The sequence below is a fragment of the Rhinopithecus roxellana genome, chromosome 2 (assembly GCF_007565055.1).
Source record: "Rhinopithecus roxellana isolate Shanxi Qingling chromosome 2, ASM756505v1, whole genome shotgun sequence".
NCBI classification, from domain to species: domain Eukaryota; kingdom Metazoa; phylum Chordata; class Mammalia; order Primates; family Cercopithecidae; genus Rhinopithecus; species Rhinopithecus roxellana.
This window is the reverse complement of record NC_044550.1, coordinates 152,295,453-152,307,067: the sequence shown is the minus strand read 5'-3', so window position 1 is coordinate 152,307,067 and position 11,615 is coordinate 152,295,453. Positions and strand designations below refer to the sequence as shown.

The 11,615-nt window shown below is 42.5% G+C and overlaps 1 pseudogene; it reads left to right on the top strand.

Moving 5' to 3' along the window:
• The first annotated feature begins 3,825 nt into the window (after positions 1-3,825).
• LOC104658860 lies at positions 3,826-4,689 on the top strand (annotated as a pseudogene).
• The last annotated feature ends 6,926 nt before the right edge of the window (positions 4,690-11,615 follow it).

The following is an 11,615-nucleotide window of genomic DNA, read 5'->3' as shown; positions in this document are numbered from 1 at the left end:
TCATCTGAAACAACAAAAAACTGCTTATCTTTCATCGGTAACCACTATATTTCTTAACACAATCATCTTCAATACAGACACCTGACCTAGAAACCCAAGTCTCCACTGACCCATTTGTCTTTCTGTACCCCTGTCCTATCTAATTAGTAACCAAGGCTCATTGGTGCTATCTTCCAAATTACTCTTGAATTTATTCTCTCCTCTCCATTCCCACCACCACTGATTAATGTGACATTTATCATTTCAAGTCTGGACTTTGGTACTGGACACTAACTGTCTCTGGTTTCTCTCTCTTCCAATCCCATCCTTTACAAGGATTACAATATAATCATTTCAATTTTCTGCTTAACGTCCTTCAAAGACCCTTTATCTTACTACAGAGGTCTTCATACTTCTTCACCTGCCACTCACACCCTTTGCTTTCTGCTACTAAGCAGCCCTTCCTGCTTCTGTCTCCTACATGCAGCTATTCCACCTAAACCTACTTAATGCATGTCCATCCTCTGGGACTGTGCTCACTCATGAAATTTTGGCCTAGAAGTCTCTTCTCCTGCTGTTGTTGTTTTCACTCTGAGCATCTCCTAGAAATAGTTCAAGATTCAGTCTCAGAGTCCATGATGCCAGCAGGAAGAAAGAACAGATGTCTCCTCCATGGTTCCACAGATTGTTGCATGCCACTATCACTTATTTGATTTCACTGATGGCTGTGCTTAGGTGTGCCACTGTGCCCGGCCCAGGGTCTAGTCATCTTTGTAGCCCTAGCACCTAACATATGTAGGCACTCCGTAAATAATGGTGAATTAAAATAAACTGAATTTTAATAGCAACTGTCTCCTATTTCCGGAAGTTCCTCTAACAATATGATGTAGGCCTTATATTTAAAAGTAGCCATTATTCTCATAAGTTTTATATTTTGTTGACAGCTAAATACACTAAGAGTCCTGTCTGGGTAAGGGTCATTCTGTGGCCAATTTAAATGGTATTGTGATTATATTAGGTCCATATTGTTTGGAATCTAACTAACTTGTCTGATCTCAGAAAAAAAAAAAAAGAAGAAGAAGAAAGCACAGGTAAAAACCCCTCTCACGAACAGCAATGAAGTAGTTAACTTTGGCTACCAGTGCACCTTCTACATTCATAATTATTGTCACTGATGCTTTAGAGCACCCAGAATAGGGAAATAGTGTACAACTGAGAACTATTAAATTCTAACAGGCTAAGCACAGTGGCTAACACCTGTAATGCCAGTACTTTGGGAGGCAAAGGCAGGCAGATCACTTGAGGCCAGGAATTTGAAACCAACCTGGCCAATATGGTGAAACCCCATCTGTACTGAAAGTATAAAAAATGCCGGGCGCGGTGGCTCAAGCCTGTAATCCCAGCACTTTGGGAGGCCGAGACGGGTGGATCACCAGGTCAGGAGATCGAGAGCATCCTGGCTAACACGGTGAAACCCCGTCTCTACTAAAAAAATACAAAAAAACTAGCCCAGCGAGGTGGTGGGCGCCTGTAGTCCCAGTTACTCCGGAGGCTGAGGCAGGAGAATGGGGTAAACCCGTGAGGCGGAGCTTGCAGTGAGCTGAGATCCGGCCACTGCACTCCAGCCTGAGCGACAGAGTGAGACTCCGTCTCAAAAAAAAAAAAAAAAAAAAAGAAAGAAAGAAAGTATAAAAAATTAGCCAGGCGTGGTGTTGTATACCTGCAATCTCAGCTACTCGGGAGGCTGATGCATGAGAATCACCTGAACCCAGGAGGCGAAGGTTGCAGTGAGCCAAGGTTTTGCCACTAAACTCCAGCCTGGGAGACAGAGTCTTGCTCTGTCTCAAAAAAAATAAAAAATAAAAAATAAAAATCAAACAGGTAGCATAGAGACAAAATCTGTGAAAAACTAAACACTGAATTGTTATTTTATAAATAAAGTGTTCCACTCCTTATCTCAAAATCTTTAAGTGCTATATTTTCCCCGCTCACATAAAAAAGTAACCATTTATGTAATTCAAATGATAATAAAGAAATAACTATTTTATTAAATATGAATGACCTTAAGGAACAAGTATTATCTTTAAAAACCTGTTCAGAATTGGTAATTTTATATTTCCATCCATCTTCTGAATTATATTACCTTTTTACCACTTTTGTAGATTACTATGATAAATTCTTGCCTTACCAACAGCTATTGATTTTAATTATTGAGATACCAATGATCTCGCAGGGGGATGCCAATTATTATGAATTATCTGTGGAAGACAATGGTGCTGTGTATGTATGCACAGAGAATTAGGGACACTGTCTTGCTCAATCAATTTTCAGTCAATGAGCTCATCAGCTAAATCTGATGAACTGACAGAGAATCCAAACAGAGTAATACAATACTAAGACAGTAGTCGGTTTGCCCAGAGAAGTCAGATGAGGAAGGGCATTGAGCCAAGTCCAGAGATTCAGGGCAGACTCCAAATGAGCTCTAGCTATCAGCAAGACAATATCTCTTGTTTTCCATCCCATGTAAATTATAAAAACAAGAGGATGTGGCCATTATGGTGTCTTTCCCAAAAACCACTCATGTAGCTGTGATGTGAGCAGCTACAGAATTCCACAGGTCGACAGTGGAGGGAGAACCTTAGCCCTAATCTCAGGGCCACTGGATTTAGAAGCATCCACAGCAAATACAGTAACTTATTAGTTTTCCTCATTTAGCCAGGAGGTCTGGAAAGGGAACTTGTCTCCCACCGAAAAAAAAAAAAAAAAAAAAAAAAAAAATGATACTTTGATTGCAAGTCTAAATCCAGGATCTGATTTTGGCAAGTCCTTTAATCTCTCAATATCTTATTGTAGAAATAATGATTTAAAAAAACCCCACAAAAAGTCCTATCTAGCTTAAGTAATTGTGCTGACCCAATGACATAAATGGTTTGAGTCTTTATAAACTGCCATCCTATGTACAGGTAAAATAGAATGGTGGGGAAGCATCCACCTAGAACACGGATATTCTTCTTTTAATCCTTCATCAATTATTGAGCATCTCCTATGCCAGGTTCTGCTTTATATGCTTAGGAAACCATGAAAACAAGATAGCTTAGATCTCATTCATTTTGGAGCTTCCACTAGGCATTTGATCCATGTGCAACCAGCTTGTAAAACGCTGGTCATACACAAGTTTTGGGCTCTGCCCTCAAGCAGAGGGTCATGGAGAAGATTATGAGACAGATGATGATAGTAATAAGATGATGCATTGAAATCAGTGCAAATCCATTTCATCTCCATCCCAACCTCACCTTTCCACTGCATCATTGAGTTTGGTGTTCCATTTAGGAGGTCCTGGATGTGAATTCACCCTCTGTTCGAAATAATAATGGCCCTCTTCTCATAGGGTGGTGTTCTCAATGACCCCAGCAGACATAAATATCCTGCAGGAGCTTCCATTCTAACAGGGAGATCGAGACAATAAACATAAGCACAGGATATAATGTAGCATATAATTAGAAAGTGATGACTGCTATGGGAGAAAAAAATAGAGCATGGAAAAGGGATTGGGAGTGCAGAGGGCACAGTAGTGGATTTGATATTTTAAAAAGAGTGAGAAAGCAACTACTAGAAAGATTTGGATTCTCATTTCGGGTCACCATTCAGAAAAGCTAAGTTTGCTGTATAGTAAGGCTCAGGAGATCTGATCCTGACTGTAGAAACCTCTGATTATAGAATCTTGGATTGTATCTCCCACTTCATCCTTCTAGACCATCCTATAAGACCTATAAGATTCCATCTGAGAAATCCCTAGGAGTTCTTGGGAAGAAGAAAGATTGTTGGTTGGAATAAAAACAGGGTTGAATGAGTTCCAGAAAGCCGGTTTCTCAAACTTGTGGACAACAATCTGCAGAAGAAGACAACTTCAAAAAACCAAGTAGAAGCAACATGCAGAGATGAGAGGGGCTTCCTCAGGAAAGAAGGCAGCTGGTCCACAGCAGAAAAATCTTGAACCACCTCTCCCAGGAATATGGAGGGTCACTCTGCAGAGAACTTCCTCACTTCAGATTCCATGAGGAAGACCAGAAAGAACAAACAGAGGACTCCTGGAAACAGATATGGGGGCAGTACCAGCAAAGCACCTTAGAACCCAAGGAAGGAAAGAGCCTGGGCAGACCTCACTGTTGAAAGCGAGGACACATTTAAGAACATAATGGAAGTTAAAGTGAAGATGCCTGAAGAAACGAAACCATGGCTTGTTACGGACTGGGACTTAGTTACCAAGCAGAAGTAGCTGTTTTAACTCCCCGCTAAGCAAAATGTAGATGCAATTCTAAAGGAGTATGCAAATTGCAAAAAATCACAGGGAAACGTCAATAATAAGGCATAGACAGTTAATGAAGTTGTGGCAAGAATAAAAGAATATTTCGACGTGATGTTACACACTCAGCTGCTCTACAAATTTGAGAGGCCCTAGTATGCGGAAATCCTCTTGGTTCACCCCAATGCTCCTGTGTCCCAGGTTTAAGGAGCACACACCTACTGAGGTTATTTGTAACAATTGGAGAAATGTTGGCCTATACATCCCTTGATGAGAAGAGCCTTGCATTATTGTTGGGCTATTTGCATGATTTCCTGAAATATCTGGCAAAGAATTCTGCATCCCTGTTTACTGGCGGTGATGACAAAGTAGCTTCTGCTAAGTACTACCACAAAGCCCTGTGCTAGTCTATAGACCACTCACTGTTATTTGCCTGAGATCTGGAAACACTTTTTGATCTTAGTCTTTTTCTTGTAAAATTGATGTTCTTTAACATTGTTAATGTATAACAGGGCTTAAGTTTCAGTTTGTTTTCTGTTCTGTTTTAAACAGAAAATAAAAGGAGTGTAAGTTCCTTTTCTCATTTCAAAGTTGCTACCAGGTATGCAGTAATTAGAACAAAGAAGAAACATTCAGCAGAACACTTTATTGCCTAGTTGACAACACTGCTTGAATGCTGGTGGTTCTACCCCTTTGACACTACACAATTTTCTAATATGTGTTAATGCTACATGACAAAATGCCCTGACTCCTAGTGCCAAAGGTTCAATTTAATGTATATACCCAAAAACCCATGCATTTTTTTTTATGGTGCTTGAAGTAAAACAGCCCATCCTCTGCAAATCCATCTATGTTGTTCCTTAGGATCAACAATATGTGATCAGCTTGAGCCTAGGAGTTCAAGGCTGCAATGAACTATGATCCCACCACTGCACTCCATATATATTCTATCTTTGCTCAAATTGTTGAAGGGTAGTGGTTTGTTTCATGGTTTTTGTATTTGAGTCTAATGCACGTTGTAACATGATAGAGGCAATGCATTATTGTGTAAGCCACAGTTTTCTAGAAAAGTTGATATTACATTTCCTTTTACAAATTCCTTTCATCTGAGATTTTGGTGCACCCATCACCCGAGCAGTGTGCACTGTACCCAATGTGTGGTCTTTGATCCCTGTGTGCGTAGCTGTGTGAGTGAAGCGTGTAGGTGTTTGGGAGCATGAGTGTGTGTGAATATATGAGTGTGTGAATACAAATTACAAATATAATAGGAATTACATTTCAGATCTTAAAATTTATTTCTAAATTTCAAAGCAAAAAAAGAAAAAAAGAAAAAAGAAACAATAAGAAAGTGCCTTTGGAGGAAAGACCTAAAGGTGAGGAAGTAAGACATGTGTGGGCTTGTAGGGGAAGAGTTCTCAACAGAGGGGAAGGCCAGAGAGGGCCAGACCAGCAAGGAAAACAGAGGGACCAAGTAGGCCAGTGGTTGGAGTGGTCAGAGATAGCCATGGTGGGATCATGGAGAGCCTTTTGTTCTTGATTTGACCTGATCAGATTTCTGTTTCACAAGGATCCTTCTGGCTGCTCTGTTGAGAACAGATTGTAGAGGCAAGTACAGGAAGAATGAACCCAGTCATCACTATGCAGTGGTGATGGGTTGGACCCCTGTGATAGTGGTTGGAGTGTTGACAAGTGGTCAGTTTCCAGTTGCATCTGAAGATAAAGCCATCAGGACTTCATGATGGGTTAAATGTACAGGATTAGAGAAAGCAAGAGAGGAGTCACAGAAGATTAAAAGGATTTGGGCAAGAGTCACCAGAAGATGGAGGTGCCAGCAACAGAGACCTGCGGATAATGCAGAAACCTGGAACTTCTGTACCTTCTCTTCTAGTTTCCAGGGCATCTTCCTGCAAGTGCATAAAACTGGAGGTAGAGGAACAAAGCTGATATGGTCCTATTTGGTGACTGTAGGAGAGACTGACCACTAAGACAATTTCATCCCTCGAGACCTCAGTTTCCCTAGTTATAACATGAGATAGGTCAGTTACATAAGGACAGAATTCCTTTCTCGCTGTTAAATTCAAGAACCTAGATCTGCAATCAGTTCTCCAATCTTTCAAGCCTTCTTTTTGATACTTTTTTTTCCTTGGGAAAACATCTCAATAATGAAATCCAATCTTTAAAAATGTTCCTTTTGGTTTTAAACAAAATTATATTGTGATTATATTGTGATTGGCTTGAGCCTAGTTCAAGGCTGCAGTGAGCTATGATCCCACCACTGCACTCCATATATATGTATGTGTGTATATATATATGTTCTCTCTATATATGCACTATATATATAGTGATCAAAATATTTGATCAAAATATCAAAAAATGTTTTTAATAAGTCAGCTTCTCTAAAATAAAAATAAGCATGTGTTGCAATTGTTTACACAATACTTTGTTCCAGGTAGGTACATGACTAATCGGGAAACATATCTCCTATGTCATATTTAATCAGAAATTGTGCTCACAAGGTTAAATTACAGCATTCATTTTGTGCCACTGTGAAAATACTCCCTTCCATTTTAACAGGACTAAAAATGCTCCCAAAGCTGCCTAAAAGAATATTCAGCTCCTAAAGGTTCTTGCTGCATTTTTATTTCCCTTGGTAACAGCACTTTCAATAACACTGGTAGAAGAAAAGAAGTCACAGTAAAGGATGAAGATGGAGTATCTGATACTATAATACTAGCCAGATGCTAGAGGAGAATGTAATACAGGCTGAGTATTCAAAATTTGCAACTTTTTGAGCATCAACATGGTATCACAAGTGGAAAATTCCACATACAAGTACTTAAAACATACTGCTTCATGCAAAAATTTATTTAAAATATTGTATAAAAAACCTTTAGGCTATGTACACTGAATAAGCTGTGTATGAAATATAAATGAATGTTGTGTTTAGACTTGGGTCCCCTTCCAAGATATCTCATTATATACATGCAAATATTCCAAAACCATAAAAAATCCAAAATCTTCGGAAACATCTGGTCCCCAGCATTTCTGATAAAGGATACTCAATCTGTATAAATTATACACAATTTAATTAATTTATTTTATATATATACGTATTTTTTTTAGATGAAGTTTCACTCTGTGGCCCAGGCTGAAGTGCAATGGTGCAATCTCGGCTCACTGCAACCTCCACCTCTCAGGTTCAAGAAGCCTCCTGTCTCAGCCTCCCAAGTAGCTGGGGCTACAGGCATGTACCACCATGCTGGCTAATTTTTGTATTTTTATCCTAATATAATTTTGGCCTAATTTAATTTAAATCCAGAAATAATCCCTTAAACTTTGTAGCTCACAAACACATCCTCCTTCTTTCCTCACAACATTCCATCAGACTCAGGGAACGTCATCACACATCAACATCATCATAGTTTGTATACTGAGTGCTAAATATGTGCAAGGCATTGTTCCAAGAGATATCATGACTTAATTCATTTAATGCTCACAACCATCCTGTGAGAAGCAGGTCATTATTATTTCCATGGTCAGAGAGAAGGTGGATTCACATCCAGGACCTCCTAAACCCAATCCCAAGCTCAGTGGTGCAGTGAAAGAGTGAGGTTGGGTTGGAGATGAAATGGATTGCACTGATTTCAATGCATCGTCATATTACCATCATTGTCTCATAATCTCCATGCCCCTCTGCTTGAGGAGAGAGGCGCCAAAACTTGTGTATGACTGGCATTTTGCAAGCTGGTTACACATTAATAAAAGGCCCTGTGGAAGTTCCAAAACGAATGAGATCTAAGCTATCTTGTTCTCATGGTTTCCCAAGCCCCAGTAGAGCCTGGCATACCATAGGCACACTATGGATGCTCCCTGAGTTCATAAACATAAAGATGATACACAGGTGAGTAAGCAATACTGGGGGCAGGTGAAAGGGAGAACAACGAGGCAATACTCCCAGAGCCCCTCCTACTTAGCGTGTCCAGGCTTCTATGTGGGGAGACAGCGCACTTCCGAGACACTCCTGCCCACTCCTTTCTGGCTCGCTGAGTGAGGCCAGTTTCAAGCCTCAGCCCACGCCAGGCTCCAATACCAGCAGAGCGGGTCTGCGCCCACTGCTCACCTCAGCGAGAGGAAGGCGTGCCTAGCTGGGAGGCGGGGCTCGAGAGGCCGGGCACACGCAGACACACTCATACTCTCACTACGCACGTTCTCACACTCTCATTCACACCCCACTCACCCTGTGCACACCCCCAGTTTCTCGTATTCCTCACAGTCACACATTCACACATTCATATATTCACACACACCCATGCTCCCAAACACCTACACGCTTCACTCACACAGCTACGCGCACAGGGATCAAGGACCACACATTGGGTACAGTGCACACTGGTCGAGTGATGGGTGCACCAAAGTCTCAGAAATCACTACTAAAGAACTTATCCATGTAACCTAACACCACCTGTTCCCCCAAAAAACTATTGAAATAATTTTAAAATAAAAAAAGAAAATCTCGTTCCCTGCCCTCATTCTAATTCATTTTTCACCTCTTCACACGCCATCACGCCCACGTACCTTAATCTCATTCTCGACAGCACACTCATGCTCGCGCTCATGCACACTCGCCCCCACCTCTCCTTCGCTCTTTACACGCGCTTGCGTGCAGACACACTCAAGGGCCCCCTACCCAGTTACACTCACGCATGCGCACAGACTCACAGGCGAACTCGGCCGCCTCACTCGCGCATGCGCATCCGTCGCGGAGAGTTATGCTGTGCCTGGTGTGGGCGCCGGTGTTCGGTGTTTGGTGGCCTTTGCGGATGGGCTTGTTTTGAGGCTGTAGGGTCAGTGCGATCGCTTAGATTTCCTTGGTTTCCCAGTGAGAAATAAGTTAGCCAGGAAGAGAGAGTGGCGGAGACCCAGGGAGACCGAGACTGGAGGAAGGGAGTAGGTTGCGGTTCTAGAGCCATGGGAGCAAGAGCGCCGGGTAGAGCTGTCGCTCAGAGAGCGCCTCGCGCAGCCCTGGAACCTGTTTGTTTACCCTCTTCCTCGGAGCGGCTTCTCCAGCCTCTCATTTCTTCTGCCTCCCTTGGCCTCGCCCAGGTGTGGGACCGGGGCAAGTGAGGACTGACTTAGGACCGTCCCTGGCCGCGCAGCACCGGGTTCCCGCGCCCTGTCCCTATGCCCCGGGGACACAGCTCAGGAGGCTGAAAAAGGGACTCAGCGTTAGAAACTATGGTTGGAATTCTCCCTCTGCCACTTGCTATGTGACCTTGGCCAGGTTACCGTGTTTCAGAGCCTCTGTTTCCTATCTGAAATAAGGAATCACTCATTCAACAAATATTAATTGCCATCCTAATATATGTTACCTCTGGGCTGGACGTTTGGCATACACTGGTGAATATATAAAACAGACCCAGTTTCTGCCCAGGAGCAGTTTGCAGTCAACAAGCACATGGATTGATTATGATGAGGGCTTTTGAATTAAATAATAAAATACTGCTTTCATCCACTCCGAATGTTTTTCAGCGGTTACTGTGTTCTGGGCACAGTTGAATAAAAACAGTCATGTTCCCTGTCCTCATTCTAATTTCAGTCCGTGCCCTTTCTGTCATATGGGCCACATTGGACTGGCCATCAGAACCTTTAATATATAGGAAAACCACACTAACTAACAAATGGACAGCCAACAAATAAGGAAGTAATAAAAGCACCTACCTCACAGGGTTGCTGTGAGAAAGAAAGGAGGCATTAAAGTCTTAACCCACTGCCAGGCATAGAGTAGGTGTTCAATAAATGCTAGGTGTTATTAGGTGGTTAGTATTGCTTAGTGCCTAAGACGCTCTGCCATCACTAGCTGTGTGACCTTGGTTTAGTCTTTGAACTTCAATAGTTCAAATAGGGTTCTCCGCAAACATAATTCGGAGAAAATAATGGCGTTTTATCTGGGAGGGCTATTGTGCGGATTAAATGAGGTCAAGCAGGCAAGGCTCTTGGTTCAGGAACTGCCACATAGAGCTCGGAAAAAATATAGCTACGAGTATTGTCATATACTCGAATGGCGACTGTTTTCCTCCTATGCAAAGCAGGTCGGTGTGCAGCAAAGCTGGGAGGTTTCTACGATCATAAGAACGTTTTGAAATTTAGAGAGCAGTCCCAAGCCAGGAAGCCAGAGCCTTTGACGCGGGCAAGGAGTGGCGAGGTTCCCCTAGCAGGCCAGGTTAATGTAGTTGCTGAACGCAGGTATGTCCAGAAACCAAAGGCTAGAAAAATCCCACACTGGGCGCCTTCAGGGTGTGAGCGCCAGGCTGTGGAGGAGCCTTAGAGAGCAACACCCAGCCCGGAAAAGGTGCGGGGGGACGGACAGATGATTGTGCAGCGGTTTCTTGGCTCCTGGTTGCCAAGCCCAGGGACTCTGATACCTAATTTACAAGGTTCAAGAGCCCATGGAGCTGCAGGTCCCTGATAATAATAAAACCAGCAAGAGAAGCCACGAGCCTTACCAGGCCCGGTGTTAGGCAGTCCTTAATTCCTCACTAAAAACTCGAAGACGGCGGCATTTTCTCTGTTTTACAGATGCAGAAACTGAAATTCTTTCTCCACTTTCCTTGGTCTCCTTTCAGTTTTTGCAATTAACCAAGAGAAACTCTCCGAGGCTCCCTTGAGCACCCTTCGGTGGCCCGGAACGCATTCCCCATCCCTCTTTCCCAGGCCAACACCCGTACATCTTGTAGGTCTCCGTTTAAATGTCACTTCAAGCTTCGGTTTTATCATCACCCAGAGCCCCTTGAGCGTTTCTTTCATATTCACACGACCTTTTTAACTCACCAGCTCCGAGTTAATTTGTTGATTTGCTTAACCTGGAAACTCCCCGGGTGCGGGTCTTGTGCTACTGAATTCCCTGGCGCGCAGCCTGGGGTATATAGTAGGCGCTCAATATACACTTTCCAACTATCAGATGACCAGATAAAGCTCAAAGAAGTTAAATTGCTCTCTTCAGATTCCATGATAGGAGGGCGTAGGGGGTAGGATTTATCGTTTATTTCTCAACTACATCAGAACCGCATGCAGAATTCTGGTTGTCTGGTGTCTCTCCCTCCACCTCCACCCCATCGTGTTCCAGCCTCACATCATTAAATCGAAATCTCTTAGGTAATCAGTATTTTTATAAAGCTTCCAAGTGATTTTTGTAGATAACCAAGATCAAAAACCAGAAGGGCTGAACTCCTAAACATTATAAAGGATGGCTCTTATTTTAGTGACTTTCTTGTTAAGTCTTTGTTCCCATAACTAAGCAGCTATTTTGGCTCAAGCTTTTAGAAAACTTAGACCA